Source organism: Aricia agestis, chromosome 1, assembly GCF_905147365.1.
Source record: "Aricia agestis chromosome 1, ilAriAges1.1, whole genome shotgun sequence".
NCBI lineage: Eukaryota > Metazoa > Arthropoda > Insecta > Lepidoptera > Lycaenidae > Aricia > Aricia agestis.
This window is the reverse complement of record NC_056406.1, coordinates 4,913,625-4,922,995: the sequence shown is the minus strand read 5'-3', so window position 1 is coordinate 4,922,995 and position 9,371 is coordinate 4,913,625. Positions and strand designations below refer to the sequence as shown.

At 35.8% G+C, this 9,371-nt stretch overlaps 1 protein-coding gene across 1 annotated transcript in view; it reads left to right on the top strand.

Annotated features, from left to right (window-relative positions):
* The first annotated feature begins 359 nt into the window (after window positions 1-359).
* Window positions 360-9,371, top strand: part of LOC121734670 (KH domain-containing, RNA-binding, signal transduction-associated protein 1) — a 217,170-nt gene continuing 208,158 nt past the window's right edge. Inside the window, exon 1 of the mRNA XM_042125626.1 lies at window positions 360-477. The gene's annotated coding sequence lies outside the window, so the exon portion shown is untranslated. The remainder of the gene's footprint in view (window positions 478-9,371) is intronic.

The window sequence follows — 9,371 nt, the reverse complement described above, 5'->3', positions numbered from 1 at the left end:
GTTAAATATTAATTGAACTTACACTATAGCCGTGCTTTTTTACTTGAAAGTGCTAAATATTTTAAAGTTAAGTATACATACACTATTTCAGATAAAAATTCACAGAAATGTACAAGTCACGCATCACATAGGTACGCAAATTCTATCTATTGTATTTGTCAATACAATACATTATTAACGTAGATGTTCTCCTGTTTAAGAAATGTACAATAATAAATGACAGGACCTTCTGCACATAAAAATAAAGGACACAACGAGAGTAACAACTAACAACTGACATGCGCTATCCTAGGAAATAAGGCACGGTGTATTTTCCCCGTGGAGCGTGGACGGTGGAGCTCAGTTCTGGTGCAGCTCTCGCGGCGGACGCACGTCGCTTGGCGCGTCAACGCGGTTTCGTGTGATAAGTGTACAGTGGTTCACAGACGATAAACTTTTAAAAATCAAGCCTATAGAAGAAATCAGCTGTTTAAATTGGTATGTTATTGTCATTTAAAATTAGTTTTTTGAGAAATGACGGTAAAATAATTTTAGATGACAAATTAAATTAAAATATCATGATACTTTTATATTAATAAATATCAAACTTAATGTTTAGCATCTTAATGTTAGACTCTTTGGATTAATTTCAATATATAGAATTCGTTTATTGGTCAATGATCTTTTTATTCTTAAAAAAATCTGCCGCTTGGAGGCTAAAATCTATAAAAGCATTTCTTTAATAAAGACCATTTATAAGCCTCATTACGACGAAGTTTTTTTTTTCTCATCCGGTCTCTCTCTCAACAGTCTCTCAACGGTGTCAGGGCTTGTTGTTAACATTTAGGTTGTGTATGCAACATAAATTTACATTAAATATTAAGTACATTACATTCAAATATTAAACTTATAAAATTATTCTAATTAAACTAACAACTAACGATTAATGATTAACAATTCAAATAAATAGCATTCCGATTAAAATAATTATAATTGTCCTCCAGGATGGCAGGCAGATTCTCATCCGTCATCGATGTGCCCAATCTTTGCTCAATATCATATCTATTGCTAGCAAAAATTGGACACTCGAATAACAGGTGAGGAACCGTCTCCTCAACTCCTGGCTGACACAGGCACGACGGATCCTCCTTCAACTTGAATCTGTACAAGTAGAAGGCGAATCCGCCGTGTCCAGTCAGAATCTGTGTGGTGTGGTGTGTGAAGTCTATCTTTTTGACTATCTTGTATGCAGCAGCAGCGCTTGGGAAAAAGAGCTTCGTGACTCTTACGACGAAGTTTATAAAGACCGAAACAGACAATTTTGCGGTTCCGGAATGTTCAGAAGTACGTAGAAGAAATTAAAAAGAAAAAGCCATGAGCTGAGTAACTAGTTGCGGGAAATATCAATATTATTCCCCTCTTTGTTATAATTTGAGGGATATTAATTTGTTTTAATTAACACGAAATTCTAATCTACACTTGCTATGATTTAAACTTTTTTTATATTTATACTTTTTTATTTTATTTATGTTATTGTGTTTTGTACACGTCTTGTGTAGTGTGAAAAAGTTGTATACGTAAAAAAATTCATTTTACCCTTGAAAGAAAAAACGAAGTAATTACATTATTTTTATTTCTTTTATGGCGCGAGGACTTTACATTTTTCCGGGATAAAAAGTATGCTATGTCCTTTCCCGTTGAGTCCCGGGACACAAGTTATCTTCATGCCAAAATTCAGCTAAATCGAATCAGAGAAAATAAGATTGCATGCTTAATTCAGTCGGTCAAATGCAGTTTAGAGTAAAGTTAATTTTGTAGATTATAAGCAGAGTATGTAACTTCCATTGAGTCTAAGCTTCTGATCTCATCTAAATATGAGACAAAGGTTCAGTAATAATACTTGTCCAAGTAAAGTGACAAACATAAAAAGAAACTCAAAACGAAAGTATGTTGTAGTCTTACAACTTGAACAAAATAATGATTATAATAATAATGTGATGATGATTATATCGATAATTGAATGCTAAGGCTCAAAATATGATAACTATTTCTCTCTCTCGAATTCTGTCGAGAAATGATTGCATAAAAAGGCATAGAATCTGTTATCTCCTTCACAATGTCTGTAAGAGAGATGTGTAATGGAAATTTTCTATTTCAATAGCTCTCAAGAAATGGCTCCTTTGAGTTACGAATAAGACTTTTTTTCTTAGAATCGAACAGTTATATCAATAAAGATTTCTATTATTATAACTAGAAGTATATATTCTAAAGGTTTCTATATAGGACTATTTTCTTAAGACGTTCTTATATTACGTGAATCCGGTCCTTCATTAAGTAACTGAAGAATTCGGATCGCAGGTACAATGAAAATTTTACTACAATACTTTTAAACCGCGAACATGTTTCATAGACACAGATTTCAGAAGGATCATACAATAACTTACTTTCTGATGGATGATACAATAGGTTCTTAGTAGTGCCTTGTGTACTCAGAATACCTGCGTATTAGTGGAGCTCTAAGTGTGACACCTGGGCAGGTACCAGGTGACAAAGGTGACAAAAAATTTGTCTTAGTGTCAGTACTCACATACGGTTTTGCTCGATCGAGCAATCACGTAGAGTAAAAACCACGACTCGGGCTTTCGTCCACACATTCAGTATTGCTCGATAGTTTTACTCCATTTCGAAGGAAATTAGCTACGTAGGCTACGATTAATAAAAACTAAGGAAGAATAACTATGTCAAAAAATTTTCAAGCCGGCTCGAATCGAGCCTTCAAACTGGCTCGATGCGAGCCATCGAGTTGTGAGTTTTGCGGTCCACACGGTGGTTTTTGCTCGATTTCGAGTAAAACTATCGAGCAAAACCGTATGTGAGTACTTAGCATAACTTTACTTATTTTTTCGTGGCTAATATTTGTATATAATTTGTAGAATATTATTGTGAACTAGTATTTAATTCTATATCAAATTTCATGTCAATCACTTTAGGTTTTTAAACGTAAGGATAGACAGACATACAGACGGACACGCATACGGATAAAATATAAATAAATACTTTGGGACTGAACGACTCTCGTAGAGCGCTACGAAATTGTAGCCGCGCTACGAATTCGTAGCACCTCTACGTGAAGCTACGACTTGTAGGTTGTAGGCATTTTAGGAGGATAGTATATTTTATTATTTTTATTCTTAAAGAGCTTTCTATTCATTAGTAGGTAAAAATAACCTTTTAAAATATATTTCAACTAAATCTTTACAACGCAGGAAAATATTATATTTCAAATGAACTGTGTAATATTATTATTTATCATTTATTGCAGCATGTTTGGGTCCATATTATATACTCCTAGTACGTAATAATTCCGCGCCTTCAAGCGTTTTTGTCACAACTATTATTGGCAACAGTCAAACACAATAAACTCTAATATTAACTTAGCTTTAGCTTAGGAGTCACAATTATTAACTTTATTTCCGTGGTGCTCCCCCTTAAGTTCTTTGACTTTCGGTCATTGCAATTTTGTGCTGTCTCCCGCTTTTATGGGGAGGGAAACTGGAATCTTCCTACTCCTCCTATTTTCTTCTGATTTCGTTGCGGGACCCAAGACAGTTTAGCATGTCCCTCGGGCTCCCTGAGATCATATCAAAGGGTTTTCGTGGTTGGATACCGCTGTCGATCCTGGCGACACAGGCGATACAGTGGTGGAAATGTGTGGTGGGCCAAAGCCCGTTTAAAAAAATAATACGTAATAATTACTTCATTGGTTTGGGCATATTGAAATCTATTTTATTAACATTTTATGCACCTTCACTTTATTTCTCTAGTTTTTAAATGTCTTTAGTTTTCAAGAATACACCCAAGAAATCTGTATAATATATAAAACTCAAAGGTGACTGACTGACATGGTGATCTATCAACGCACATCCAAAACCACTGGACGGATCGGGCTGAAATTTGGCATGACGTAGGCATCCGCTAAGAAAGGATTTTGATCAATTCTACCGCCAAGGGGTCAAAATAGGGCATGAATGTTTGTATATAATAATACTTGCTAACGCGAGCGAAGCCGCGGGCAAAAGCTCGTAAAGTATAAATGAGCAAAAGCGATTAAGACAGGCTACTCGTGTGGTAGTGATCGAGGACCGAGCACCCTCAGCAACACTCAGCATGCGGACTCGTCGAGAAATTGATCCCGTACTTAGGGCTCCCACACAAAACAGCGAATTTGTGCGAATTCGCATCGCAATATCATTTTTATTTTTTATTTGACCATTTATTTCATATGATATTGAATGTACTGTCACTTCTTGGTGGAAATTCATCTTCAATTAAATAATTATACACTTTCCTTGCACTTATTCCACTTTATTTTAATATATTTATTACAAAATTGTTAAATACACGACCGGTTTCGAAAAAATCATCATCAGGTGTACTGCAGGTAATTTTTTTCATTTATTTCAGGCATCTAAGCCCATAATACAAATACCTTACAGACTAACATACATATTATTATTTTAAACTTAAAACTAAACTTTGTCACGTGTTGACGGCTACGTGACGCGCTTCGTTCCGGAGTCTCCCCCGGAACCTCCGGTAGACCACATCCATCGGCCAGAACATTATGAGTTTTGTCGCAGATATTTGCGATGCGATGTGGGAGCCCTTGCACGTGTTTTTACTTAAGTCAAATATGATAGCGAATAAGTTTTTGTAATAGTCTTATCGTCTTAAGGACGTTCCATTCCATATAATGTATCTCGTTATTTGGCATGTAACACGATTTTTAGTATTAGAGATTATATTATTTCCCTGAAGTAGAAATTATATTATAACCGGCTAAGTTTAATTCGGACTTAAGATTAGGACATACAAAATGTTGGTTATTTCATTTTATTTGGGATCTTGCTTCATCTTATATATGAAATTCTCGTGTCACAATGTTAGTCCGCGTACGGCTTTACTGATTTTTACCAAATTTTATATGCATATTCAGTGGGTCTGAGAATCGGCTACTGGGTACTTTTTATATTGATAAGTGCATTTGTTGATTATATAATAGTAAATTATTACAACTCGAGACTGATGGCGACCATTGTTTGTGCGACGGGACGGGACGTTGCCATGGTAACATACTTATTTAGTCACTTTAATAAAATAATAATAGGCCTCTTGGATATCTCTAGTGGCGCGGCGAGGGGCAGATTCAGGCAACACGTGGGTGTCAGAGTGCGATCAGCTGTGAAATACGGTTTACTAGCTAAAAATGAAAACACGTTGAAAACGTTAAAAAGTGCTCTGAATAAGGAAAATATGGGCGGTACGAGGTACTGTTGTGTTGTAGGGTGCAAAAATTCCCAATCTCGGATTCGTGAATTAACGTTTTATTCGTTTCTGAGACGGAATTGGGAAACGTATCAAAATCAACATGCCGATTATTAATCATGCTTAAATCTAAATCTCGCATGAATATTTATAAAATATCACGTGCAAGCTTGACGACCTCTGTGGCTCAGTGGTGAGCGCGTCGGTAGCTCAAGCCGGGGGTCGCGGGTTCGAATCCCGCCGACGGAACAAAAAGTTTTCAATGTTCCCGGGTCTGGATGTGTATTAAATATGTGTATGATATAATAAAAATCTTAAATATATGTATAGTATAAAAGTATTAAATATATTTCCGTTGTCTGGTACCCGTAACACAAGTCCTTTAGGTACTTAGCACGGGGCCAGACTGACGTGGTGTGAAGCGTCCATAGATATTATTATTATTATTATTAAGCTATTTTTAATATCATTGTTTTATGTATAATAATATATTGTAATTGAAAAAACGATATAAATAAAATCATTGTCGGTTCAATATTTATTACTAATTCCTTCAATATTCACTTTCGCATTTATAATATTATCAACTTATATACTAATTACTGATATTACTAATTTACTAATAATACTATAAGTGCGAAAGTGTGTCTGTTTGTTACCTCTTAAGGCCTAAACTGCTGAATAGATTTTGCTGAAATTTGGCATGGATAACTCCATAATATATTCTTAAGAGTCCCGAAAAAGGACATAGACAGTGGCGTAACTATAAGATCCAGGGTCCGTGGCAAATTGATGGGGCTCTATCAGTAAAAATCGTCACGTTTATAATAATCAATATTATGTTGTACTTAAAATTTTTTGCCCATTTACGCCCACATTTTTTTTGCCCACATACGTGGGAGAGCCATGCTTTGGCACGAATGGGCCGGCTCGACCGGAGCAATACCACGTTCTCACAGAAAACCGGCGTGAAACAGCGCTTGCGCCGTGTTTCGCCGAGTGAGTGAGTTTACCGGAGGCCCAATTCCCTTCCCTATCATCCCCAATTCCCTTCCCTTCCCATCCATACCCTCCCCTATTACCCTATTCGCTCTTAAAAGGCCGGCAACGCACCTGCAGCTCTTCTGATGCTGCGAGTGTCCATGGGCGACGGATGTTGCCTTCCATCAGGTGACCCGTTTGCTCGTTTGCCCCCTTATTTCATAAAAAAAAAAAATTGGGTCGGGGGCCCGTGGCATTTTGCCAGCCCTATATTTACGACTGGACATAGGATACTTTTTGTCTCGGGAAAATGTACGGTTCCCGAATCCCGCGCGGTTACTCCGTTGTGCAACAGTTATGGCACAACGGAGTTGCGGGGGTCATCTAGTCAATTTATTATATTACATATTAATCATAAAAATCAAAGAAAAATTTCTTTGATAATGAAATACATCTGCATTTTCCATTTTTATTTTGCATGTATGGTTGAAAAGTTGCTGAAAATATATTTGTTTAGATTATTCAATACATAGCTCCACTTTCACGTCGTACAGTCGATTACCTACTCTGGTCTGTGGTATTACTTTTACACGGATGATTCGTTCTCCATCATCATGGATTTCAAAGACTTCATGAACATGATTGCTTTGGAATAAGCGTTTTTGCAAAGCGAAATATCTACCAAAATGTTTTTTTTCAGTATGAGGCTTTTAGTGTTTATTTCTTTTTCGGGTAGGACTTAGGTAAAATTTATTCTATAGTTGTTTTAAAAATACAGGTACCTACATATGTACATGAAATAAAATACATTTTTTATACCAGGCTCTTTATTAAAATCACTAATTAAAATTACGAATTTTCACAAAAGCGAAATATCTGCATTTTTTTTCTTAACATATTTTATGCGTAACTTGTTTTTATTTTTTATTTAATGTAATAATTTTATAGCAGTGGCTCAAACTCGTCAAATTCACGTCTTATGTTCCCTTCACCTTTTTTCCTGGTTTTTCTTCCACGATTCACTTCAATCACAGGTGAATTGTATTCAATTTCCGCCATTTTTTCGATATAAGAAAGTTTAGAACACTGACCTAGCACGACAAACGATTGACAAGTCACGACTGGTAGTTATTTCCCGCCTATTTCAAAGTATTGCCATTTTATTAAAAACAAACAGCTAATCAACTGAGCAGATATTTCGTTTTGTGAAAAATATTTACTTGTAGATATTTCACTTTGTGAAATTTCTTCATATTCGAGTAAGATTACATGAAAAGATATTACGTTTTGTTGAAATTCGCTTTTGTCAAACAATAGATCCCATATGAAAGAATGCAAAAACGTCAAAAAAAAAAGTACCAACTTTTGGTAGATATTTCACTTTGTGAAAACGCTCCTCATTATTAGTTTGTGCTCTATAATGTTTAATTAGGTAAACAACCTGTTTTTAGTAATAAGTAATAACTAAGAAGATGATCTTACAAATAAATAAATACAAAGTAAAAAATCATATTCAATGAATTTGAAAGAATATTTCATGATTGTGTATATTTAAGTGAATATAGTGAAAGTCGAACGAAGAAACTACGTTGCCTACCACCGGTTCGGGAACTACCCCGCCGAGAAGAACCGGCTATCGATAAGTACTGATTTTCCGCGGAAAAAGTCTGCGGCAATATTATGAAGTCCACAATCAATAATAATTTGGCTCATTACTTTTTATTGTGCTTAAAATATAAACAATTACCAAAAAAGTGCAGTGACTTGTATGAGAATCATATGAGAAAAGCGCCCGTGAGTTTCCGCCGTCAACCGACACGCGGCGTTGCCGTAACTTAGCAACGACATCCAAGAGGCCTATATGCTCGAAATACCTTATATTATTATGGCAAAGCAACCTTTGCCAGGACAGCTAGCAATTTATAAAAAATAAACAACTGCCCGTTTCAATCGAAAGTCTTTCATTAAATACGGAACGCTAAAAATTAAATATTTGTTTACCTTTCCGTCAAAAACCAACTATTCTCAACTAGGATGATCCCTAGTGTGCACAAAACCGTAACTCTATAATTTTTATCGTTTGCCAAAAACATTTTGAACCGTGAAAAAGTTGAAAATATTTTTGAAATTCAAAAATATAAAGCTTTCGAACCCGTCGCGATCGAATGATATTCGATGTTTGATTCATGGCGACGGAGACTGAATGTTAAACGAAATATCTAGGGCTAACGTCCTAGTTATTCTATCTCAGGAAGTATATTTTAAATAATGTTATTTTAAGTGCAAAAAGTGTTTATTGTAAACTCTTAAGTTTCGTATTTTTTATATTATCATTTGTAACAGTAGTTTATGTTTTATGTGTTTTTTATTTAAATCATAACACATTATCCTAAGTTTGTAAGTCTCTGGAACACCAAATCAGGTAATCGGTAGAGCACACGTGGTGGGCTCGCCTGCTTTATATGCTGCCGCTCGCCGCGGTAACCGAGGGTCGAGCACGCAACGCGTCACTTTCACTCCGCATGGCATTCATTTAATTATGAAGCTAGAGTCGTGTATACGCACATAGTATTAGTAATATACAGTAGAGTAACCCCTTCCTGAAATAAAGAAGGAACAAGCTTGACGCGTGAGGTGATATTATGATATTGAATTGTCCCATCACGGGTTTTACTCTCTCAAATATATAAAATTATTACAGCTGCATAATATCACCGAAGGTTTATTGTGCACCTGATTTGTATAATATTACGAAGATTGAGTCTTTTATAATATGTATATTGCCTTTAACTTTGGACGAGATTTGATGATAAGAATTAAGAATGAAAAGAAACGAATTTCTGCTACATAGTACGTGTTCAGTACAGTATTGTACAATGTACATTGCTGCCCAAAGTGATAATGCGCATAGGAATTTTCGTAATATTTCGGCAACGGTCGTATTTCCCGAGCGTCGGAAGACGTCGCGGCAAGCGCAGTTTTAAACTTAACTTTAAGAATGACAGCGCTTTGCAGCGACGTCGAGGCGCCTGACGTTGCTTGGACGTTACCATGATAACGCCGCGATGGCTTCCCGGTGAGTTATA